The 27,534-nt window shown below is 39.1% G+C and overlaps 1 long non-coding RNA gene across 1 annotated transcript; it reads left to right on the forward strand.

Annotated features, from left to right (window-relative positions):
* The first annotated feature begins 63 nt into the window (after window positions 1–63).
* LOC102792731 (uncharacterized) lies at window positions 64–22,592 on the forward strand. Its single transcript, XR_015719724.1, has 4 exons — window positions 64–626; window positions 744–1,007; window positions 11,977–12,149; window positions 21,829–22,592. It is a non-coding gene; the product is annotated as an uncharacterized LOC102792731 (long non-coding RNA).
* The last annotated feature ends 4,942 nt before the right edge of the window (window positions 22,593–27,534 follow it).

A 27,534-nucleotide genomic window follows, 5' to 3' on the forward strand; every position in this document is an offset into this window, starting at 1 on the left:
TTTGGACTAGTTCAGCCCAGAGGCGGGAACTTTGGCGAAGGAGTCTTCTGTGAGAGTCTCGAAGGCGAAATCAATATGGCGGCACCGGTGAGCATTAGCAAGAACGAAGTGGATTATTTATGTAGTCGTCCATTTCCTTCTATGTCTTTGGAGGAAAAAGTGTAAGTGAAGAGAATGGGACCACACCATCCAAACGATGTTCAAATAACACAACGGGACAAACGACAAAATTATAAATTTTGTGTTACGTGGTCTCAACGAAAGGACTGGCTAATTGCAAGTGTTAAGTAGGAATTCACATTACTGTTTCCCTGGCCTGCTTTTTGGAGGACACACAACTTGGACTCAACAAGGAATTGTGGATTTGAAGCATTTATCTGACTAAATTAGGAAATACCAATGCAGCACAAGTCACACTGGAAATTGTGTAAAGCTATCAATGTTTGCGAAAATTAACATTGCCTGTATGAAGGACACCGCATTGCTATACAGAGACACAACGAGCTAGTAAAAAAACAACAAACAACAGGCATTCACTATCACGGATTGTGGACTGTATTAAATTTTGTGGGCCACATGTGCTAGCTTTACGGGATCAGACGAATCTCCGACTTCCATTCAGCAAGGTGTGTTTCTGGACGTCCGCTTTGCTGGGGGATGCACAATTACTTTTCTTATCTTGTTTTCATGCTTGTTGATATTTTATACAACATTCTTCAAAAACGAACCATGGATCCTTTCAGAACCAGACAGAAGTTTTCCTACTCCATCGGTGAACTGAAGAGGTGACCTTCATAACCAGAGGCAGATGCAGCTGCAGCAAGGCCGCGCAGGATGCGGAGGGGTGACAACGTCAGTAGCAGCACAGTGCTATGAAATATTGATGGAGCAGTCAAAGGCACGCTTTGAGAAAGCACAGCACTTGGTGTCATTGGACTTCAATGACAGGGTGATTAACATGTTTGCATCCCAGAAAACTCAACGATGTGATCTTCTCTTCAAATAAGGTAAGCTCACCACCCTCTCCCCTCAAAATAGGTAACATGCTTCTTTCCTGTTACCTGTTACTCTTCTTTAAAGATCAATATTTTTGTCTGTGGATACCAACTCCTTTTATTGGTGAAGTGTCTTTGAGTCAGTATGTTGTATAGTAGTGATATTGCAATTGTAGTCTATTGGCAGATTTTACATTTTTAAGTACATCCGTGGCTGCATCAACAGAACTTGGAATAGATTTTTCTGGCATTCTGATCATTCAGCTGTCATTCTTCCTTCTTGCATATTTTGTTTTCGCAAAAACAAAAAAAGGCATGTGTTAATGTGTATGTGTGTGTTAGTGTGTGTGACTGGCATTGTGAGTATTACTCTATATGGTTTTGTTAGTGTTGCTTTGACAAGGTCTTGTGGCTGTAATGTGGTATCAAGGATGTGATGCTGCTTCTAGTAGTGTGAACTCTATAATAGAGCTGGGCGATATATCGAGTTTTTAAAAAATATCGATATATTTTTATACGAGATATAAGATGTGACAATATCCTTTATATCGATATAGTCTATGTTACGTTATAACTATACTTGTGGAGCCGCAAGTTTGCCTCTCTTTCGTCCACTTTTGTCTTTACGCAACATTACTCGGCCTCGCCCCTCCTTCACTGAACACAACTCCCCCTCCTCCCCCATCGCTTCACCTGCAGGAAGCGACAAGATGGACACGGCAAATCTCCGTTAGCGAGTTACTGCGCATCGCCCCATGCGTGGGGCTGGACGCCGTCAACGTGTTAGCTAGCTAACCACGCTAACGAGCTAACCACGCTAACGCCATGCAGCCCAGAGGCGCCGCACAGCCTAGAATCCTTTCATTTTCTCAAAAGTTGACAGCGCGCCTTATGTATGAATTCTGGTTGTGCGTGATGGCCGCGAACCGATTTAATGTGGTACACAGCGCTCAGCAATCTGTCAAAAAATGTTTTAGTACGACTTTGGTAAGCTATGGAGCTGCACCGCTTGATGGATTGTCAGAGCATTACGGCTACCGAGGAGCCTCGCGGAGTGATACGTATTATTACCCTACTGTGTATAAGGACCACAAATGGCACCTGTTAAGAGACGTGGTTACGAAGAGGATTTCAAACTCAATGCTGTCAGTCACACAGTAGAAGTTGGGAACAGAGCAGCTGTGAAATCTGTCTTTGTTACTATGCTCTGCGTCTTTTAGTTTACATTTTGACTGCACAATTGTGAGCTTTTTGTTATGCACAAAAACAACATTGTTTTCTTTTATTTATGGAGCATTATTATTTAATAAATGCTCATAATTTATTTTTGAGTAAATTTTATGTACATCTATGCTCTATGTTAAAAAAGTGCCTGTGTGACATCCGGGACACAGCTTTGACTAAGAACTCTCTTTTTGTTCTTACTTTATGGCTTTAAAAAAATATATCGAGATATATATCTTATATCGCCGTCCAGGTAAAAAATATCGAGATATGAATTTTGGGTCATATCGCCCAGCCCTACTCTATAATGCATTTGTTAGCCCACCCACCCAATATCACTACTAGCCGCCACTGGTTAATATATTAAATGTATTTTCAGGCCTTAAAGAAGTGGTTTGCTAATTAAAATGCAAACACACTTTAGATTTAATGTCATTTTAATCCTCAGGGATTTTTGCATGCAGATGTTTTTGTATTGGGACACAAACAGTCTGCAGTGTATGTCTCACTTCTGTGAGATAACACAGAAACAGTTTAGGGAACATTTTACACAATAAGATTATTGTAATGCGCCTGCATGTACATGCATGGGTATTTCTTTTGCTGGTTATGAAAACTGCTGTGCGACAGTTGGACTGCTCAATTACCAGAATCCTGTGGGAGGCTGGCTCTGTCTGTACTGCAACAGCAACTGTGTAGTGAAACTCATGCGCACTCTAAAGTACTAAATGACTGGAGTGGACTAGGCTTTAAATTTGAACACATCCACCTTTTTAGGGTCTCAGCTAACAATGGGTGAAGTGCATTGTCCACCCAGGACAGGTTGGCAAAAATATGTTTATCCTCTGTTCACCTCCCTGTTTATCTCAGGCTGAGGAAAGTTGTTGTTTAGCAGTGCCCTGCTTAAATTCTTCACTTGGGTCTATACAGTACAAGCATACTTAGGAACTGACTTTTCTCAAGGGTACTTCAGCATTAATTGCTGTATAGCTTACAAATATTCCCTGACCCTGTTTAGGATCCACCTTCTTTTATCTGACCTTCAGCTCTCTGATCTGAGTGACCTCTTCACTCCCTATTTGGGTCAAGTCTCCTTCACTTGCTCTTGTTATTGTAATATTTTTCATCAAAGTGTTTTTCCTTGCCTGTAAATCTGACATTTGTGAACTGTGGGATCAAAGATAGATCCTCCTACACTTCTACTGTTTGAATTTCCAGGCAGTAACTGACCTTAACCCTCAAGAGTATTAAGGCTGAGCTCTTAAGGGTTTAGCTTTGCTTGGAATCACCTACATCAGATTAATAACCCCAACTGTACTACCTAAAGGATTATATTCTCTGTTGCTCAGCCAATTTATCCATACACCCTGGTAAAATTGCATTTGTTAAACCTTCTGTGTTTTTCCCCTTTTTTTTAGTGAATGCTTATCTTCTATAGAAATATATTGCTGTTTCGTAAAAGACATAAAAAATAACAGCAACTTTTTTCCACTTTGCCACCTCTCTTGTCTACTGGTCTTATGTGACATTTCCAACCAATCAATATTTTGTTTGTGTGTGACATTTGCAAGAAGTTCATAATTTCTTATGGCTGTAGATTTAATGGTTTTGATCAGAGTGTACCAGAGAAGGTTGAACCAGTGATCCAGACTGTAGAAATCTCCAGATGACATGTGCTCATTACACACCTCGTATAGATGCGTCTCTGCTCCCTTAAAAAAAAAATCTTTGCAGCCTTTTAAAATGGAGCCATGAAGCAAATACTAGAATGCTCATGGGGCCGTGGAAAGGGAAATTAAACCACGACCTTGAATTGGAAAGGTTGAGGCATTGTCAGGCTCGTAGTGTATTCCACAGAGCTGACAGTCTTGTTATAAATGAATCACAAAGGTAGTTACCAGTACACAAGGTCTGAGATTAGCATGTTTTGTATCAGGAGAGGTCTTTATTAGAAACATAGATTGAATGTTAGAGTGGAACGGAGGTTAGAAGAGGGTACAGTCTGATGAAGTTGTAACATTTCTCTTATTTTAGTCATTTTTGTCACTGTTTTCTGTTTTGTTTTGTTTTTTTAAAAAAAACCAACAACATTGTGCTATAAAAAAAGAAAGGCACTTGCTATAAATGTAGTGAATCTATCCATGTAACAATATTTACTTGTATATCAGTCAGCTTCAGCTCTGGTTACAAACATACATACATCACTGATTTATCCACTTCTAAAATATTCTAGAAAACAAGAAATTAAACAATTAAAGAAAAATATGATATAGGAAACAGAAATGATCTGAAACAAGTATGCACAGGGTGAAGAAAACATTTGTAACATAGCACACAGATGTAACAAATACAGCTTGATTTTCCACATATATGCATACATATGGTGGTGCAGTACATGCATGAGACAGGGGTGAGGTGTGCAGTTAGAGTGACAGCTGGCTTCAAAGTGGTGGTGGGACTCCATCTTTTAGTTTGCAATGGCGATGAATGAGTTGACAAATGAGGCAACCTGATATCACGGCAAAGCGTGTAATAGACACGTTGGTCCACCGTGTCCATTTCACGCTTTGCCTCTCCAAATTGTGAAATGTACACACAGGCAGAAGTTGAGGTAAGTTGCAATAAAAGCAGAGGGAGATTTTTTTTATTTCAAGCGAACACTAAAATGATCACAGGAAAGTGTTTAAACAGACATTATTAACACATTTACAAGTGTATATACACATTAGCAACTTAGCTTAATTGTTTACGGTGATTAAAGACCCTGGAATGTACTTCATATGTCTTTTGCTCACTACTGACTTCATGGCTTTAAATATATTATTTCCCCCCTGCTGGTAAAGCAATTTCTCCATGCATTAATGCAACTTTTCCACGCGTGTCCATTTCATGTTTTGAGCGTGGCATAAATGCAAGGTACTCAGGTCTACCATCCAAAGCAATGGACAGAAGGATAGCAGCAAAAAATAAAAGCAAGCAACCAGACTGGACATGATTAGAAATGAGTACATCAGAGGGAAAACTCAGCTTGAGCTGTTTGGCAAACAAGAGTCAAGGCTGAGAATCTTTGGAGCAGTCCTGGATACACTGGGCAAAGGATGTCAGAAGGAGAAAAAGAGTAAGACCTCATAGGAAGTTCATGGATGTAGTGGGTAATGACATACAGAGGTTTGGTGTGACAGAAGAGGATACAGGGATAGGGTGAGGCAGATATTCAGCGTTAATTTCTGCTCTATATAAATAGAAGGAAAGCTATGCAAATATTGATCCAAATTGTGCTCAAGGTCTGGGGTCTGGTTTGTTTTTCTTAGTGGATTGTACTTCTTATTCATTTGTACCATACAGCCAACCAATGACAGGAAAACATATCTTTCTACAGTTCACACATTACATTAACCTGTCAATTGTGATGGCTGATGAGCATTTTTGTCTGCAGTAATAAACTTGAAGCTAAAGTTTTGCATTAAATAGTTAATCCGCAGCAGTGATGTTAAAGTTAAGGTACATAAAAGCAGAGACAGAGCACAGTTTTATGTATTTGCTTCTTATTTTATTAAATAAATAAAGGAATACAGGAAAGAGGCTAAGCCATCCATCTGCTTGTCTGCCACATACTGTAGTTCTGTATGTCCTGGCATACAGAGTTGCTCGATGTTTGTTTCAGTATGCTTATGTTCAGTTGCTTGGCTTATGTTTTATTTACCTTCATGTAAAGTTAGGGAAGCTTTAACCACAGTTAAAGCAGATTAATGTAATAGTGACTGTCTAAATGAATTCTAACTACAGAAAGTCTTCCATAAATAGCAATAGCACACACAGCAAAAACTTCATCTACATACAGCCTACAATGTACACAAGCAGCTGACACCATTGCCGGCATTTCTTTCTGTGCAGACTGTGTGGATAAGATATGGAGTTTCTAGGAAGCTACAAGTCAGGTGATGGCATAAGGTATTAGAAAAGGTTATGATGTGCCTACAGCGTAGACGTGAGACAGAAGCATAAATGCACTCTTATTGGAAAAAAGGTAGGTGGGTTGCAAAGTGGCTTGCAGATGCACATCAATTTGCCAATAGGATGCTTAGAAGGGTATCAGCTAAGCCAGCGGTCCCCAACCTTTTTTGCGTCACGTACCGGTTTATGCCCGACAATATTTTCACGGACCGGCCTTTAAGGTGTCGCGGATAAATACAACAAAATAAAACTAGTACCGGTGCCGAAAAAAAGAAGATTTATTCATAACACACGTGAAAAGACCCAGGAAAACAGAGTTAACGATAAAAAACGATAACAAAATAACGCTGAAAACCAATAAAAACCCTGAAAACCATACATTTCACACCTGAGCCTCAACTCTCGCGGCCCGGTACCAAACGACTCACGGACCGGTACCGGTCCGAGGCCCGGCAGTTGGGGACCGCTGAGCTAAGCCATCAGATGATGTTGGCTGACAATGAGATCACCTAACCTGTTAATTATGTTTAATTTCAAATTCGATTTTTACAAACATTTGCAGTACAATATGTTTTTAGTTGCTTTGGTTGACTCATTTAATTGTAAGACTTTGACATCTGACATGTGACAACTCACCTGTCTCATTAGTGGGATAACAACACACGTGCCATTGTTATTTTCATTTTAATTATGATAGCTTTGTTCTTTCACACAACAAGAAGTGTAAATGTGAACATGAGATGACAGTTTATCAAAATTTGAATTACGTCTTTGATGCCCAACAGCTCGGAAGTGGTTGAACGCACTGTAGAGGTATCCCATGGGAAGAGTTTTTTTTGGGCGACAATTCATTTCTGAAGCCATATCCCAAGTTTTAATAAAAATAAATGCGCTACCTGTCGCCTTAGCTAATACAATATTCAGCTCTCAGTAGCAAAAAAAAAGAGAGAGTCTTAGATGTGTCAGAGTGTAGGAGCTATTTTCCTAGGCTTTATTACTGAAGTTATTCAAAATGCTTTGAATAATTCAAATGAATGTCTTTCTAGACATATTAGAGTAAGTAGTTCACAAATATCTGCCGGCATAATTTGATTGCCAGTTTATTTTCCAGAACCAAGAGAACACACAGCAGGGTTCATCTTTCCCAGACTTCCCCTAATCAAATTTTAACTGGCAGGTTATGAATTGTGCCAGACAGAATAGACCGCCAGTAAATCTCACTCAGAGGAGGAGGTACTTTGAAACTCAAACACAAGATGCTACAGGAGTGTGTGTTTTTCAAGTACCCACTATTCATTAAAAAAAGCTTCCATTATGATGCTCCCCACCTTTATAATAAAAGTTTTTTTTTTTTTTGACTGACTCTGATTTGGTGCTACAACAATTAATAGCTGTATTCTATTCAGGTGGTGAGGTCAGGCTGTGCTGCATCACCGTAAATCTGCCAATTAGGAGAAAATGGGTGAGTTTTTTTTTTTTTTTAAATTGGAAAAAAATAAAACTAAATCTAATAGAGAGGAGGAAAGCTCATCCTTAAAACCATTCGAAAAGAGACAACGAGGATATATTTTTAAGCATGATGCTTAAATAGAAATTGGCAGTAGTTTTATTGCCCCTTCCATGCGGTTGCATTTAATTAATTAAAGAGGGCTTGCTCTCTCCTTTGTCAATTTTTTTTCCCTTTAGGAAACCAAAGTTGTAACTTCTGAGAAAAATTCTTCACACAATTATGCACATGCAGTACCACACCATCACCACTATAGCGCAGTTCACAATCCCCTGCAACAGCTCCACACTCTGCACCACCTGCATTATTGAAATACGCCTGTCACTACCAAAGTGGGTCCGGCGAGATCAAACGACGGCCAGTGTGATGGAAACAGTGGGAGGCCTCGTCTAGTTTGCAGTGGGCCAGTGCAGATGACTTTTTGGCAGCATTTGAGAAAACTTTCTTCTTCTTCTTCCGTTTAAAGGAACAGATATTGCTAAACAGAGGATGGGAACTGTTGCATTGTGACACAATTGCTTACTTTACCATAAATGCTACATAGCATACAACTGTTGTATACAGCTGTGAGCACAAAAAATGTGTGCTTATGTATGCATTAAAAAAAAAATGGCAGGGGAGCACAGTAATGCTGATCACCACCAGCAGCAGGAAGAAAGACACTTGGGAGAGGAGTTAAAAATCCACACACGTAATCCGTAGACACAAAGTTTTAAGCACACACGGATGTTTGTTTCGGTCTTCTATATAACGAGGAAGCAGAATGTGAGAGACCCGGTCTCTTCCCCACCACCTCGTGGTGCCAAGACTGTCACTTTGTTTTCGGCTTGGCAGGTGAGCACAGCTGTTCGACTGGCAAACTGCTGTCATCACACAGAGAATGGGAGGTGAGAGCGAGAGATGGGGAGTTCAGGAAGACAAGACAGCAGGAAAACGAGGGTCTAACTGTAAGAAAGAGAGAGTAAGGGGGGGGGGGGGGGGGGAGAGAGGTTAACTAGGAGAGGCTAGAAAAACATAACAGGAAGTATAGACATGGTGGCAAACTATTAATAACAATAACAATGTAAGTTTTTTTGAAAGATCTACTATTTTTCCCAAGGAAAAGTATATTTACATTTTCTGTTACATCAGAGGTTTGTGTGAGAATTTAGCTCACTAACAATGAGAAGAAAGGACAGCTTGTGTGAAAAAGTGATGGAGAATGACAGAGTTCTTCAACCTTATTGTGATTCTGTGTTTTTCTTTAATCCTTTGTCATCTTTCTTGGGTATGCACAAAAACTAACTTGCAGTTCTCTGACAGATGCATGCATTTGTGGTTTTCTTTGCTGCTATTTATCTCTGCAGCATTTTTTTTTTTTCAACGACAGTAGAGCATAGGAAACACCTGAGACCACTGCTCTACTGTCATAGTCATCCTTCATCTCAGCAGGCCACAGATCTATTGTGTGTTGCAGAGGAAGATGGAGGTGAAATGTGAAAGCTTCTTCAGTAACTTCAACTAGAATAAGTATACGCCTGGCTAATAAAATAAGTGGTCTTTCTAATCAAAAGCCAAAATGACAGGTGAAAACACCAGAGGGGCAGCTTGTTAGAAACTGGAATTATATTTGATTGCAGGAGAAATGAAACCTAAAATAAAGTGGTAAAGGTACAAGATGGAAGCAACTTAATTGTGGGAAATTTAGTTATGAGGAAAATTCAAAAACACTCTTGGGGTTGCCTATTCCACATCCCTATGGAAACCTATCTACCCATCTACCACACACCAAGACAAATCAGATAGTATTTTAAGTGCAATTAAAGGAGCAGTCTGATTTTTTTATTTTTATTTTTTTGTCTGTCTGCGGCGTGACCTATGCCCTCACTACAAATGATTATCCTCACATGACTTATTTGTTTACTTGAAGAGTTTTGAGCCCTGTGTCCCTTTGAAGAGCAAAAAAGGGGGAACCTATTTGCAGACTTATATAAATTTGTATTTTGTTGATACTTGAAAAACATTTTAAGATCTGCAAGAATGCATTTTTCTTAGTTCAAGTCTTCAGTCCTCCTGAAATATGTTTTAATTCAAATTTGGCAAATAGATTGCTTTCCGAGCAGAAGGGGACATTGTTCTGTGATCTGACTTGTGTCCAGTTTATCAATTTTATGTTCAACACTTTATCCTTAGTTTTTCCTGAGGCACATCTTGTGGAATGATATTTTGTAAAGATGAAATTTTGGCTTTTTTGTATTATCTTAGTTTAGTGTATAATTCTGTCATATGTACACTGCAGTATATACTAACAACAAACAAAGCCATTAGTCCATCCATTAGTTTAGATTATTGTGCTTCTTGCTTATTTGCCTATAGTTGCATATTGTAGTTAGGATTCAGTGGCGTGTAAGCCAAATGTTTTTCTTCCAAGTCCTGCTGAGAGATCCTCCAAACACTCCTACTCCACAGAGTTCCATTCTTCCTCAGTTTTCCTTCCTAATTGTTCCTCCTGGAATACTTTCAGAGGGAGGCAGCAGGGGGAGAATCCCTGGTGTTTACCCAAATTTAACTGGTTCCTTTTCATTATACAAGAGCAGTGGTTTGATATCTAGGGCTTCCCAAATTAATGAACTCTCTCACTCTGTCTCATAGTTAGACCAGCTACCCCAACGATAAATATCATCTTGGCTGCTTGTCTGTGAAATTGTTCTTTTAGTCACCGCCAAAGGCTTGTCGCCATACATGAGGGGTTTACTGATGATTGTAAATTGCTGGGAGGCCTCAGAAACCATCAGCCAGTTGAGTGATAGTTTTTCTTCCAGCATCCCTTCTGAATAAAACTATATAATCATATTCACATGTATAACTGGAACTTTCATGGGCAATTTTGTTGATATAAGCTACCCCCATGTATCTGTTTCATAACTCACTACATTTGTTATTTCAGATATTCCAGATTCCAATATTTTCCACATAAGTTTCAAGGCTTAACTGATGTAACCTGTAGTTGAAACTCTCTGCCAGGTCTGGCTATTGACTGAGAAAATGGGCTCAGGAGTTGGGGATGTTTTTCTCCATTAACTGTGCATCAATAGCACTTCCAATGCATGCCAGAGCTAATAAGTGACCAGCTGGTGCTTAGAAACCAGGCACCTGAAGCCTTGTCAGGAAACATGCAGTCAGAGTCTAGCCCCGCTACAAAACAAATTTCTGGTGACGGCATGAGATACACTTAAAACAGTGAGGACCATGGCACTTCACGTCTGTCCTCTCTATTAATTAGCAGTAGGTGCGTCAATGGCACAAGTGTACACTGTTGAGAAAGAGTGCAGGCACCTGCAACTGATTAGTTTTTCATTGAGGTAAGGAGAAGTGTCAAACTGTGGCCATTCTTTTCTTGCACAATGGAAAATCCATATAGTCAGAGTAGAAGGCAAAACTGCCCTTTATTACTATGAACCCCCCCAAAACTATATTTCCAGTTTTATTTGGTTTAATGTTTTTTATGCAATTATGCTTGTTACATTGTATACATAATTTAATGTGGATAATAAGTGCAGCTGTTCGGTAATGAGCATGTGGCAACAAGTCTGTCATGGACGTGCATGTTCCTTGCCAATAGAGCTGATGGAAATGCCAGAAAAGCTTATAAAAAATATTCTGCAGTAGAAAACTGCTCTTCACAATTAACTGTTTAACAAGTGTCCTGCTGCCCAACTCGAATGGCTTTATTTTTCACCTAGGGTTCGGTATTTGTATCTAATTAACTCTGCAATTTCTCTCCATTAAAAATGTGTGCTCAGCTATCTGCGCTTGTTTTCTCTGCAATGTGTACAAATCATAACAGGACTGGCTGAACATCACTTTGGAGCAGTAAGGCCACAGTGATCTTTAGCTTCCTGTGCAGTGCCAGCGTAGCATCGTACAGCAGCAAAACTCGAGCTGGCTTAGCTGCAGTGGAAGAAAATGTGATCTGTCAAGATTCTGCATTACCTAGAGAAATAAACACAACATTCTGGCCATATTGTGCATAATAGTAATGATGAAAATTAAAGTGGTATTGTGAATTCCCTTTAGTCAAAATCCATATTAAGGAAATTTTGTCAGACCACATTTCCTCCTGCAGAAATAATCTTTCAGGCTATACAGATGTAGAAATAAATAAATAAATAAAAATAATTATCTATCTCTCTATCTATCTCTCTATCCCTCTATCTATCTATCTATCTATCTGAAAACACTGGATATTAAGTGGAAGTGAGAGTGCACAACTTACAGCAGGTAAGACCATTTTCATTCTGCTGTTTACCCTTGCAGAGTTTCTACATCTATCCTCCCCTCCACATAACTCAGACTGTCCTTGAGGCTGCCACAGAGGCACAACAGAAGATGGCAAAGCAAAGATGGCCAGATGATCATGCTTCTGGAAGGCTTCACTGGGCCTAATGCTTTATGGTTTCCAAAGCACTAAGACCTTTATAAAGAAGAAGGTAATGCGCACAAGAATCAATCACAATCCTTACTAAAACCTGATTGCAGGTTTCAAAATGATCTACGAGAAATCTTGGTTATCCTTTTGCTGTGAGCCATTTTGTGCTTTGAGAAAACTCTCTGGGGAAAAATGATCACGAATGGTTAATGTTAATGATGCAACATGTTACGGAAGTTCAAATGTAAAAGTGGAGAGCAACATGTAATCCAGTGAATCGTGTGCTAGGATCCCTAATCTGACTGACCCCACTTTTCTGACCTCAAATGTGATCCTAGAGAGTGGTACAGGAAATGTTTTGCCTTTGCCTGGAACAACCAGCTTTGAAATCCCACGCCAATGAAAGTCTCCTCTTATCTTTCCTCATGAATTTTAATACAGACACAAAGATTACATTTCTGTAGATGCGGCAAACCCAGAGGAAAGAAATTGCCAAGATTCAGATTGTATGCATTCGAAAGAACACTTATTGTTTTCTATGAATATATCAGCAAACCCGGGGTTGGATAAAGCAAAATGAAATCGTTCTTCTAAAAATGGATAAGTGAAAATGGTGAATCTTAATACATCTCTTTCCTAGATTCAAAATACATAATAAATCTACTTTCCAACTTTTATCTTAGATTTAGGGATAATAAATTGTTGATACTGTGATCACAATGTTCAAGTTCTCTCTTAGAGTACAAATTTGTATGACTACTACTTCCTGTAGAAGGATTATCTCAGTTTTAAGGTTCCCTTTTTATGCTGATTTAATAGCGGATGATTTTATTAAGTTTGAATACTCCCGTCTTTCTAAACCCTTCCTCCTGTAATGCCCAGTCTGCTGCGATTGGTCAGCAAGCCTGGCAGAATGCACCATCAGTCACTACTGTCTGTGAACCACAAAAAGCTGCAAAACCTCTGAGTTCAAGGTTCAAGGTTCTTTATTTGTCACATGCATAGTTATACCAGTATAACACAGTGAAATGTACCCTGACACACTCCTCGACATGTGCAAAAATGGGGGGGTAGAGGAAGAACATTATATATATATATATATATATAGTATATACATTGGGTGAATGTGCAGTAGTAGCAGCAAGCAGGTGAATTCTGTACATTAATAAGAATAGACAATCTGACTATTTTACAGAATAGACAGTATAAACATATTTAAAATTAAAGGAATTTGAAATGTACATTGTGCCTGGGTTTAGAGTGTCTGGAAGAGAGTCCTGTCTCAGTCAATTATAGATGATGTGAGAGGGCGGGTGTGTGTGTGTTTAGGGCCCGGATGGCTTGGGGATAGAAGCTCCTCTTGAGTCTCTCTGTCCTTGCCCAGATGATGCGGAACCTTCTACCAGATTGCAGAAGTTGGAACAGTTTGTTGCCAGGATGGGAACAAATGATGGTTCACCTATTAGTGGTGTGCAATCATGTAAATTTTGGAATCAATCTGATACCAAAGAAATGCGGGGAGATCAGGGAATCATCATCAATCTGCAAATTCTCCACAAATTTTAAGGACCACTAAGTCATTGATTTTTATTTATTTTTTTTAACTTTCTACAACAATTAGTTAACACAACTAAACACACCTTTCAGCTTTACATGTGTTTTCAAACTGTTTTTAGAGAGCTGAAAGGTTAATGTGGCTCTAATTTTTTTTTACACAGTTTGGTGGGCTACATTCTGAACTCAGAGGATAGAAACAATGTGTTGATCAGATTGTGCTAATATTGATCTCATACCAGTACCAGTGTTGGTGTCAATACTATCGCTATTTGGATTGATCCACCCACCTCTGTCCCCTATACTTGGTTTGAGCCAGAACAAAGAGAGATTCTAGTAGTTGTAGTGTTGTGTTGTTTCTATTTCCAAAATGACTTGCATCAAGTCAAGTCTAGCCAAGCATGAAGGCCAGATTACACAGAAACTACTGAGAGGAATGTCATGAAACATGGTTGAGAGGTAGAGAATTGGAAAAAGGGAAAACCTTAAAATCTTTCACACCAGTTGGGATCACTTTAGTAAGAACTGCACAACTAGGAAATGCTACGGTGGCCCTGAGAGGCCAAACGGGCTGCAGCTTAAGAAAACACCAGCTATAAGAAAAACACTGCAAAAGCACAACAGAATAACCCGACAATAACCCGACGGACCAGTTGCAGGAACCAAAATATCCTAAGAATTGGGAGACTTGTAACTGGGAGACACTTAAAAGAAGTGGAGGATCTATCGGTTTTGTGAGGAAAGAAAAGATGAGAGGTAAGTGTGTTAGCCTAACTATTAGCCTAAAAAGCCGTCATCACTATTATATGAATCATGAGATTAAAATACACTTACCTAGCATGTTTTGGTTCCTGCAACTGGTCCGTCGGGTTATTCTCGCCCCATAAACCCTTCCCTTGTGCTTTTGGAAATCAGTTCTTTCCTATTTCCGTTTTCGTTTTCCCTATTTCCATTGTGTTTTGTGTGCTTTTGCAGGGTTTTTCTTATTGCTGGTGTTTTCTTAAGTTGTAGTCAGTTGCCCCTCAGGGCCACTGTAAAATGCCATAGTTGGATGATGCACTCTTCACGTCCCCATACAGAAACCCCATTTATACGGGGAAGGCTAACAAAGCAGCCAGCTCAGTGTTGGCTGGAGTATAGAATAATGCATTTTAACAATGCATTTAAAAACTCTGCATAATGTTCTACTTCTCGTTGTGCACAATGTGGTCACCTTGCAATGTAAAATATCAACAAATGCAGGTTTTCCCATATCTTCACACTGCATCAAACACCTTTCTTTGTTGCACTGCTGATCGGAGGATGCCTGTTTGTCTTGTGTAATATCCCCAGAAGATCAGATGGTCTCAATTTTTTCCTTTTAGCATCAGTGGCACAGGGTCACCTTGTCCTTGAAGTTGAAAACAAGTTTCACTTAGCCACCAAGCAGCAGCTGTGTGTCAGGAGAGGCTTTGCTCTACATTTGGAAACCAGCTCAGGGACCAGCGAGAGCATCTTTACCAACACAACCATATGACAAGGGAAATGGCTGCCAGCCCCCCCTCCACACACACACACACACACACACACACACACACACACACACACACACACAATTGTTTTGTACAAACATGGAAAGACATAAAACCACCTTCTGGCCTGCTCATCTGTTCCCAGTTGGCTTTTTCCCCAGTTCATATATAACTGAAAAAAAAATGAAGCTTTTTTGTGACTGTTAATACTTGTGGCAATTTCTTCACTTTCTGACGCTCAATTACTGACCCCTGAGAGAAATGGATGGAAGATTGCAAAAAAAAAAGAAAAAGGCAGCGACCTCCTTCTCTCAGTGGAGGTTCAACTCATTTGGTAGTTTCACTCCCTTTGGAGCAACGCTGGTCTCTGGAAAGGCCCATATGCCTCAATGGGTGTGAGATGATACGATTTCCCATCAGAGAGAGAGAGACTGCGTTTGTGTGTGTGTCTGTGTTTGGGTTTCATGCCGCCTCTGCAGCTATGAGCACCATTTAGATTACTTTCACCTCATCAGCCCACATTCACTTGGCTAAGACCTTTGGGACATTTTCTCATGAGGATAGATGTTTTCACAACACACACACACACACACACACACACACAGACACACACTTAGACACACACGTGTCTTGAAGTGTTTGTTTTGTCTGCATGTGGCATCAGAAGGAGAGAGGAAGAAAGGGGAGAAGGGTAAATGAGGGTGAAGAGGAAAGAAAGCAAAGTCAAAAGTAACCGAATACACATTAACACAGAGAGTCAAGCACGGACATCAAGACTCATATGTATTCTTTTGCAGTTGTGAGTTTATAATGAAATACATAGTAGTGGTACAACACAAAAGTCCCAGTTTGGTATGGATCTCAGATTTGGAGTCATGGTTCAGTATTTTTAGACTCATGCTGCTATTCGGGCTGTGTTTTGGGGCTTTAGAAAATCTGGCACGAATTAAGCAGAGTGACATCACCTGGAAAGGGCAGAGCTTGATTCATATGTAAAGCTGGGGCTCAGCATTGATTCATTTTACCACCTGTGTGCGTTTTGTAGGCGGGGCTTAGAACACAGAGGGGAGAGCTCTTTTGCTTCAGGCTCTCGTATCTGTGACAGATGATTTTCTACCAGCTTGTGACAATAAAATCATGTTACAGATGGCTTCACAATCTTTTGTAGGAGAAACTGGAAAGACAAAATGTTCGTCATGCTGACTGACACTTGGGGTTACTCCTGTAACCTAAAACAGTAATGTCTTAAACAGCTTTACTTTTACAAAGTACTTTCAAAGTGTCCTTCTTTGAAGTTGTCCATAGATCACATGTTTATCACAAAACAAACAAAACAGCTTTTTCAAAGTGTTGCTTATCACAAAAATTTAGCTTTTCAGAAGCTATTTTTATTTTGATCTCTAAATGACAGTTTTTGCTTCTCATTTTCCACTTTCAGCTGAAACTATTAGTTGGGCAGATAATTAATCTGCCACTTTTGGTGTTTTGTCTTGTCGTTTTACAAAAGTAATCTGAACTGTATTAGCTGTCTCACCATCCCTGCTATGTAAAATAACATGAACTTTAAGACACAGAATGAACGTCTATTTCAAAATATTTAGTAAGTTGAAGGGTGTGGACTAGACACAATGTCAGAATCCTTAGCATACAACATAATACTTTATGCACAATGTTAGCACAACTTGTTGAAATCCATCCAAACAATCCACCAATTAAATGGCCAACTCAGTTTATTTATTCATGTAGACATGTAGTCAAGATGAGCTGTTAATGTTCAAAACAAGCATCAGAGTGGGGAGGAAAGGTTGTTGCTACCAACAACAGGAGTATTTCAGACACTGATGATCTACTGGGATTCTCCTGCATAACCATTTCCAGGGTTTACAGGGAATGGTCTGAAAATACAACTAAGATATTAGAAGAGTTTCTCTGAATATACACATTCAACCACATTGAACATCAAAGCAGATGAGCTACAGAACACATTAGGTGCCACTCCTGTCAGCTAAGGACAGGAGACTGAGGCTATAGTATGAACAGGAAAAATGTCAACTGCTGTGATGAATCTCAAGTTCTTCTGTGACATTTGGATATTAGGGTTAGGATATGGTGTAAACAACATGAAAGCATGGATCCATCCTACCTTGTATCAACAGTTCACGGTTGTGGTGGTGGCGTCATGGTATGGGGAATATTTTCATGGCACACTTGGGGCCTCAGTCTGTACACAGTCTACCTATCTTCCAATCTCTCCTTCCAGAAGGACAATGTGTTACATCACAAAGCTCAGATAATCTCAGATGAATTATTTGAACATGATAATAAGTTCACTGCAGTCAAATAGCCTCCACAGTCTCAAGATCTCAATCCAATTTGAGACTGGTAAGTGTTGGAATGGCAAATTCCCATCATGGATGTGTAGCTAACAATGTGCAGCAACTGTGTGATGCTGTCATGTTGATATGGACCGACATCTCTGAGGAATGTTTCCAGCACCTTTGTTGAATCTGTGCCATGAAGAATTAAGTCAATTCTGAAGGCAAAGGGAGTCCCAGCTGGTACTAGTAAGGTGTATCTAATAAAATGATCAGAGAGTATATATAGCATTAGTTCACAACAAGGCCATCTCAAAGTGCTTTATATTATAAAGTAAACCCCCAGAATTTTAAAGAGACCACTGCAAGCAATTGATGGAAAAAAATAAATAAAGTCTCACCAGCCTATTTGGCCTCTGCTGTTACTGGTTGAGATGGTGAGGAACAGCATAGAGAGAAAAGGGGAGACATTTGATAAAATGATATGAGTTAATGAGTCAGCATAAATGTACGTGCCAAATAATTAACAGCAGATAGAATTGAATCAGTTTAAATCATCTATATGGTGCCAGCATCACGCTGTGTCTCTCACCTAGTCATTAGAACATCATGAGAAATGCCAGCACTCACTGTTGTTACATTTATTGTATCTGAATATACGCTGTTGAGTTTAAAACATGAAACAGAGGCGATTACCTCATCAGTATGAGGCTTGACTGCAAAGTCCACAGTTTCAAATGCACACAAAGTGCTAACTTCAGTCTGAGCACCAGTTCTCCAAGGTCGTGGGCAAAGCAATTCGAGGCTGTCAATCATATCACAGCCATTGAATAAAAGTAATATTTTCAGTGGTGGGCTCATGCTGCTCTCACCTCCAAATGACACTGAGCCCCTTGGTGGCTGTCCATGGGAAGCACAGAAGAGATGGCTGACTCTTAGAAGTATTCGATATTTTGAGCATTTACATGCGTCGCTGCTTCACTTCCCCTCATTATGTGCACTGGCTCAGTGTTCTCAGTTTAGCAGTGCAGTAATGGAGATTTAGGTAGATGGCTCAAGAGGCAGGTTGACAGTCTGAACACTTGTCAGTCAGCTGCACAGACTTCCTGTTGGTGTTCAGTCACGTTACCTTAGCAAGCATTTGATGATTGCAAACAAGCAGGGGATCTCTAATGAGCTGACCGTGTTTTTCCTAAGCTGCTGCATTTACATTGAAATGCACAGAGCTAAAAAATGTTCTGAAAGTCACTGAGCATTTGCCATTTTTGTGGCCAATTTGTGAAGTATCAAGGGAAAATGGATTGCACTTGTTATCAGAACTCATTAAATTCATTTTCCTCATGAGCAATTGATTTTTATGCATAAACTAAATGAAAACAGATGTTGACCTTCTTTTGAACCACTGAACCCCTCGGTATTTAGCGAGCTTTTTAGAATATAGATGGAATTTGTTTCAGTGAGACTTTAACCATCCAAGGAGAATAAATACAAATCTTTCCTTATTATTGCTGGTATTGACTTTGCCATTGTAAACAACGCTTAAAAATCAGGCAAGGGTATAACATTCGTGCTTCTGTCACATTTTTATTGTTCTGTACAGTTATGCATTCATTTTCCTTTCATTACATGTTATTTCTGTTTGGTGCATTCTCCAAAAATGTATTTAATTAAGCTGGCAATCATAATCGCATGAATGATTCTCCATTCATTCACCTTTATGCCATTGGGACGTATGCTATGATGAAAGTTATATGTAGATATTACAAGTGAGATCGTAATATTGGGCATGAGTTCAGTCAAGAGATCACAATGTTCAGATTCTGTCAGATTAAAGGGATGCATGTCTGAAAAACCCATAATTATCAGTACTGGAAGCAAGTGATTTTCTTATCTGTGTAATTGTCTGTCTTTCTCGTGCTCTCCCTTGTTTGATAACAACCCAGTGTGCTGACTGAGAGATGACATAACAGCAGAGTTATTATCATACTTTGTGTGATTTTACGCCGTGTTTTGATCGTGTGAGTTAGTCATTTGTTTGGCCAGCTTCTTACAGGGAACCTTATGTTCTATTACTCACCCCTTCCCTCCCTCCATGCTTGCATCCCTTTTATCCATCCCTTTCACCAACCCATGGGAGTCTGTGGCCATAACCATCCTCATTAAACTTACAGCCATCAAGATAAGACTCAATTACTGCAAGCTTCTGCGCTGGCATCGAAGATCAATATTGAAGTTTAAAAAGAAAAAAGCAAAAAAAAAAAGGAAAGAAAAGAAAAGCTGGGGTGGCTGGAGGTGGCATTTAATAGTGTGAGTTATGGGTGGGTAATGTGGCCAAAAGATCATAAGTTGATCTTCTGGGAATCACAATTTTTCTAACCTGCTGTAAAAAAAAAAAAAAAGAAAAAAAAAAAAAAGAAAAGAAAGAAAAAGAAAAGAAAGTCTTCACCCAAGCCAGTATTTGGCTTTCAAACATTTCCATTTGTAGTATTTTATGAATGTAGTGTAAAGTGCTTTGAGGTCCATAAGGACTAAGTAAAGCACTATACAAATACAGGCCATTTACCATTTACGACAATGTGACGTAAACAGTGGCAACTAATGGCACATTATTTTTAGCTTATTGCTTACTGCAATATAAGTAATCTCCCTCTCCAAAGTTTACCACCTTGCTTATAGTCTTTACAAATGCTACGTTTATTAACATCTATTTAGGTCAGCTGTGGTGTGAAAAATAAACTTTCTCCATGCTCTCTGAGATGTTCTTTAATAGGTTTATGGTACAGTGTTACTGCCAATCTTCCACCAACTCTTTTTTTGTCCACTGTACCATTTTCAAAAAAAGTTACATCCCCAAGATCCAGAGCCAGTCAAAGAACCTTTTTAGAATTCAGATTTAACAAATTCATGTAGCAACATGTAGAAAAAATTCCAGAAAACATGGTTATTTATTTAGTTAATTGAGTGGTCTTTACATTTACTTTTTAAAGCTAATCATCTACCTAATTAAGAGCATCGCTGATAAATGATCATGTAATATCAAAGATGGTTGTCATGTCACTGTCATGTTGTCATGTTAATCTAATGTGCATGCAGCTGATGGGACAGAGAATAAATAAATACAATACATGAGAATTTCAAGCTTCACCAGAACACACACAGCATGTTTCCTACCTTAGCTAATGGCTAGGATTAGGCAGTAGGAGAGCTGCATGCATTCTCCCTGTGTTCAGTTTCTCTTCCAGATATACAAGGATTTACTTTAATGCAGATTGATTTTTTTCATGTGCAAATGTAAACACGAGCGTTATAGATTCCCAGTGAGATCACATCTAGATCCGCATGCTACATCATACAAAATTCAATCTTAAAAGCATTATGAAAAACGTCAAAAGATATGATGTGAAAATGTAACTGAGCAGAAGATGTTTAAGTACAGAGACAGCTGTTTTTAGTCATGCAACATTTATCTGTTTTCAGTCAATAATTTCACATCAGATAATCTTTTGAGTTGATTGCTGTATTCGCTGCTATTGAACTAGTTAAGCAAGGCAGTATCAATACCTTTCCCAAGGAGAAAAGGAAGCAGAGAAACCAGTGTTTATTCAAGTCATTTCATACATATTCCTTTACAGCTAAAAAGAACTGTTTACACAGGCGGTTGTAGAGAAATAGCAGGCTTCCAACATTTGCAGCAACACAACTGTTAATAGTCAGAAACTAGAGAAATGCAGTAACTAGGATAGACATGTGCATTAATAAAATACAAATCAGAATGTATACAATATGCAGAGTTTGCATTTGCAGTTTTTGATGTGACTGTGCAGAAAACAATAGTAAAAGTATATTTAAATACAACTTTATTCCCTATTTTTCTCAGTAATTAAGGAATGACTATGGCTATAAACTAAAATTATTAGTATTATTATTATTTTACAATTTATCTTGCCCTGTTCTTCCAGTGAACATAAATGGCATATCAGAACTATTCAAATGGGTTGTGATTAGATGACCATAAAAGGCGTATAACTCTGGTATCAAAAATTCTTGCCTGTGCGTTAGCTTCTATCTGCTCTCGCTCATTAAAATCATGCTGCTTTGATGTCTACATCATCAGATCAACCTGAGTGAGTGGTGGCTACATCACTGGATGTGGGCAGTACAACACTGATTAATGTCAGAGTGGAAATCTTTCCCTTTAACACAATGGCCTCTAGTAATTTGGGGAGGTACAAAAGGAAGTGGTAAAAGTGAAGTAAAAAAGAGTCAGCATTCTCGCTTGTGTTTTATCTCTTAGACTAACCCGGTGTGTACTGTCTGGGACAGGCTTTGACGGAAAGAATTATTGTATTTTGCTTTACAGTGTTTCTTGCCTTCTTGTCCATCCCCTTGCCTGTGACCTGGAAATCGATCTCACGACCCCCGTGTTGAAAGTTGTCTCAATGCCTACAATGCATCAGAAGAACAGAGGAGGGAAGATAGGCTACTATGGCGCATACACAAGTGTATGCTTTTAAAAAATTGCTTTTACCTTTATTGTGCTGTAAAAACAGAAAACGCAAACAGCTGGAATATGCATACCATGTGGAAGACTCTTTAAAGAACTTATTCTGTGTGTTTTTAAGTTGTGTTTATAACTTTGATCAAACTCATTTGTATCTGTGTGATTAAAAAAAGTATAGCTGTGACAAATAACAGCAGCGGAAATATAGATGGGAATATATAAAGCATAGCATGGATGGAAGTAATGAAATTAAGCTCTAACTATGGGGATCATAATGGTCACCTCACTGCCTCTTATTACTCATGCAACCAATGTAATGAATACATAGAATGCAATTAAATCAAATTGTATTCTAACACATTCCTAACAACATTTTACATTTTTGTCTTTTTGATTTAAAACTGTGATTTTATATATTAAACCAATGAAAAAAGCAGCAAAGGCTTAAAATAAGGACATAAGGTTAAGCTCAGCTACATTCTCGCCAGCTCAGCTGATCTCAAGAGCTCAGCTGATCTCAAGGCCAGTCAACATCAGCTGACGGAAAAGCTTCCACACATCCAAGTGGTAAGTCTTAGTTATGGCAGGGTGTTTAATCTGCTTTAGCTGGCCCACAGTTACTGCACATCTACAAGCTGCTTAGAGCTTCCTTTTATGTGGTGTATGATTTAATCAGTACCATTTCCACTGTCACTGATGACCGCCGTCTTTGGTGTTGGGGTCTTTTAGTTGTTTTCCCTGCCTTCAGCTTTCCTTGTGTATGCACATGGAAGGTATAGGTAAATGTGTTCTCGCATCCATGTGGAATATCAGGAAGGTCACAGAACATAGCCGTACAGCCAAGTATACCTAACAGTAGATGGAAAGAAAGCCAGTTCCGATTATAGTGGAACTGGCTAAAATACGTTTGGTTGATGTTGCAAATGGATGTGCTTATTAAAAAACAACAAAACAAAGCATCATAGCTTCATTTTGGCATCTAGTAAATGTTTTTTGACTCATAGGATGCCAGAGGGATAGAACAAGACCACCTAGTTTATCAGTCAAATGACATTTTAATAAACATCCAAAAATGTAAGATTGTTATAGCCAGTAAAAACTGTTTAATCTGGCTCAGGATCAGGAAATCTCACTCCTGGAATCTCATTATTAGTTCTGGCTGTTACTTTTGTACTGTTTTCTCGCTCAGAAATAATTAATCTCTTGGTGACATTGCAGCCATCCAAGTGGTTTAACTGGAAAATATGTGTTGATGGATGTGAGGGTTTGAGGAAATTCGTGGTTACACAAGGTTATAAACAAACAGTAAAAAGCTGGGCCTGGTTAAAAGCAGTGTTTTTATTTATCCAAAGCACCTAGGCTTTGGATAAATAAAGCACTGCTGGCAATTATATACACACATACTGCAGCAGTTCTCTGGGTAAAAACACCTTGGTGATGCCAGAGTAGGACGATCAAACTGCTTCGAGGTGAGAGGAAAGCAACTCAAAGAAGAAACTCAAATAACCACTTGTTATAACCAAAGTATGCAGAAGAGCATCACCAAAGCTTGAAGCAGATGGGGTACAGCTGCAGAAGACCACATCGACTTCAGCTAATAACAGGAACCTGAGGCTACATTTATATGGACTCTCCAAAACTGGACATTGGAAGATTGGAAAAATGTTGCCTGGTCTGAGGATGAGATGGGATATGAATTTGATGTAAACAACTTGGAAGCATGGATCTACTGGTAATGTAAAGTGAGGTGGTCCATCCCTTTATGTCCACAAAGAATTAAGACAGCTCTGAAGTTAATGAGGGATCCACCCCAGTTCTAGAAAGGTGTAACCAATGAAGTGACTGGTGAGTATGTAAACAATCTAAAGGCTTAAAATGTAAATGGCAAATAAATAAACAAATGTGCCAATGCACACCTCAACTCCTTGACCAGATCTGCTCTCAGTTCCCCCTCACATGTGGCAGTTGGAGTCCTCATGGGACCAAAAGTTGAACACTCCTGGCTCATCAGGAAATGGGAGGGAGTCGTCAGTGAAACAGGACCCTGTGATTATTTAGGTTCACAAGCTGTTAGTGCGATGGCTTTTTAATCGTTGCTAATGGAGTTTCAACTAACATAAAAACCCAGTGGGAGTTTAGAGAGCGACTTTGGCCCAATCCTCCCCCCTGTTCTGCCAGTCTACCACTTCATGATATCCAGTCTCATATCCTTTTTTTTTTTTCTTGTCTCTCTTGCTCTTGTCTCTTTTACCTCCCCCTCCTTGGGCAGCAATTATGTACTGGAAAAGGAGTAGCTGTTATTTTTAATGTAGCGCCAGCTCTGTTGCCTTTTAAAAGCAAACACAACACAATATTGCACACAGCAGAGGCCAAACTCACCCCGGGGCTATGTATTAGATGCTGAAGTGGCTATTTAGAGTGAAAGTAAATGAGTCAAGGGATGACAGGTGAACTAAACGCTTTGAGTTCACAAAAACCAAGGACGCCCACTCCCCAACGCATTCTTCATATGTTACAAAAAAAAAAGAAGAAGACTGAATCCCACCACTCACTGCTCCCTTAGATTGCCATAGTGAAGGGAACCTGCTGTGGCAGTATCTTTCTTGTCCTCCCACCATCTCCCCCTTTCTTTTTCTGCCTCTCATTCAGTCTCTCCACCTTTCCACCTGCTGGTGCTGACTGTAGGTAGAAGCAGATATGGGATTTGAAAGGCCTGCATTTTAGAAAACTGAGCTGCACCCACACCTAAACCCCCCCCTGCTGTGCTCCAAGTTGAGCCGTCACACGGATAAAATCAGGTGGGGAGCGGTGAAGATACATTGCCAGGAAAACTATAAAAGCATCAAGGTAAAATGTCTGTTATTAAACCCAGGAAGGAAAAATGAAAAAACAAAACAAAAAAACAAAACCCCAAACCTCAAAACAAAGTTAACACATGCACTTCTGCCATGAAAGGATTTAAAGTTAGAATTTGTTGTTGGGAACATTTGCTTCAGAACCACACCTGGCCCAAACTTGTTTGGCAGTTTTACTGAGGGAGCCTTTGACTTTTAGTTCATATATGTGACATCATGAACTGTGAAACAGACTGGAAATGTGCTATTGCTCTTTGAGTGTGTTCAGTCAAAGAAAGCTGCTGTTTGCCCAGCATCTGGATTCATTTTTACTTTTAAATTATACAAAAAAAAGAAGGTATATCCCACATGTTCAGAACAAACCCAGTCTAGAAAAATTATATATACATATATCATTTTATAACTTTTTATAACTGTTACCTTTTTGTGGACTATAGAAATACTGTACAAATACCGATCCATAAAAGCAGCATGTACTGCTCATGTACTACAATATAAATTGCTCCAGGATATACTTTTTAAAATGTACAATATACTGCAACAAAAATATAAAATATAATGTTATAATTATATTTTCTCCAGTGCCTTCCTAACACAAATAACATGTTTTTCTTTAAAAAACAAAGGGTAAAAAGGTTGTGCATACACAGTTAAATGTCATACCTCCTACAGAGCAAACCTGGTGCTCTACTGCTGACTCAGCATACTCAGTGCTTCCTTTTCATATGGCTCATTGGGCTTTTGTCCCTTGGTCCCACAGTCACTGCAACACATCCTACCACTACATTAATTCCACCTGGGAATATTTGCACTCTCCTCAAACCTACCATTATGTCCCACTGGCTTTTTGTTTGTTTGTTTTTTTTAGTTCACCTTGAATTTGTGTAAGTGTGTGTGCTCCCAGTGACTGTGAATTGAGCTGGCACACAAAGCAGGAAATTGTGGTCAGGGTGGTGAATCATCATTTATACATTTTTGGATCAACATGGTACAGTGTGCTGTTTCCTGTAGTGAGGCTTAGGATGTAAAATTATGAGTATAAAGCAGCTATAAAAAAATAAATAAATAAAACGCCCGGTTTTCTGAGGTCTTGCAGTGCATTTGGGGACACTGTTTTGATTATGAATAAACTGGTTTATTTACTGTCGAGGGTGACGCAAGCATTAGCACCTAGGGTGGATGAATGGTCACCTTGTCATGGAGGAAAGACTGAGAGTTGTGTTGTTGGGGGCAATAATTGCAGATTAAGTCTCCCTATGCAAATTTATCCCAAGCGCTAGATTATTATGGGACAGATCATCTTATCCAGAACTTCAGAGAGACAGATGGTGGGTGGTTGAGCACAGATAGATAATAGTTGTGCAGATATAGATACTAACCGCTTCTGTTTCACTTGCAGCCCTTTGAATGCTTTAGTTTGTCGTAGTCCCCCCCCCCCCCCCCCCCCCCCCCCCCCCCCCCCCCCCCACACACACACACACACACACACACACTTCTGCTGGTGGCTAATTCATACCTTATTTTTGTTCTGGGGAAGCAACGTTGAGCTCAATTTGGGATACAAAAGAGAGCAGTGGGATAATCTCATTAAATCAGGTGTAACGCCTTAGTCCTATTTCCTATAGTCTTATTTCCTTATTCCTAATGAATGGCATACCTTCTGTAATTACTCCCAATAGCATGTTTACAATTTCTAGGTAAATTCTAGGTATATCAGGTTATCTATTGTAATAATCCAATCAAATGCTCCATAGTAGCCATATTGAATATCCTCTAGGAATCTACTTGATATGTGCTCAGAGTCCATATCTGTTACATCATCATGACTGCTGTACCGAGATATTAGAAATCCATACACTCAAAATATGATGTATGACTCCACAGGCGTGGAATTGACTGGGGCTTTGGTGTGCTGCAGAACGTTTTCTTTTCTGAAGAAGCTGAGAAAAAAAAGAAAGAAAGGTTACAGAATCCAGAATAATTTGCTCATTCAGTATAGTGGAAAAGGTCAACCCCATAAGGCAACTTAAGAAACAGACTATTACTCTTGATGAGGACAGATAGCTTGTATTTCTGAGCTGCATGTGAAAGTTAAGTGGCTTAGATGGCTGTTATATGGCAGAGCCTGAGGTAATTTAGCCATATTTTCACTATGTATATGTCACCATACCTATATATAACTGGAGGGAATTTCTTAGCCATTATTACTGTCATTTAAGTAAATTAGCTTTTGAAAAATGCACATTCTCTGAGGGCTGAATGTAGGTAAAATGTTCATGTAACACAGATTTCACACTACCTGATATTACTAACTGTTGTGGCTGATTTATATCACTAAATATGTCTGATCCATCTGTAACAACAAAGGAGACTGTAATGGTAAAGATGATGATAATAAAACATAGAAAATGATTTTGCACATCTTGAAATAGTGGAAAAAACAAATATGGTTAAAACTATTAGATGGGTTATGATGGTTACCCAAAAATAGTATCATTTTGACCAAAAAGCCTTTTTTTTTATATGATTTGAACTGTTAGCGTAAATTTTAAGTACTTTTTATTATCTGTGCCAGAATCTTGTGTGTGTGTGTGTGTGTGTGTGTGTGTGTTTAGGTAACATGTGTAAATAGTAATAGTGTGTGACTAGATTACTTCAGTGTTTTACTGCCCGTCCCAAGACAGACATTTACTGAGGTTGGCCAATAACT

This window comes from Neolamprologus brichardi, chromosome 10, assembly GCF_056152115.1.
Source record: "Neolamprologus brichardi isolate AB-2024 chromosome 10, ASM5615211v1, whole genome shotgun sequence".
Taxonomy (NCBI): Eukaryota; Metazoa; Chordata; class Actinopteri; order Cichliformes; family Cichlidae; genus Neolamprologus; species Neolamprologus brichardi.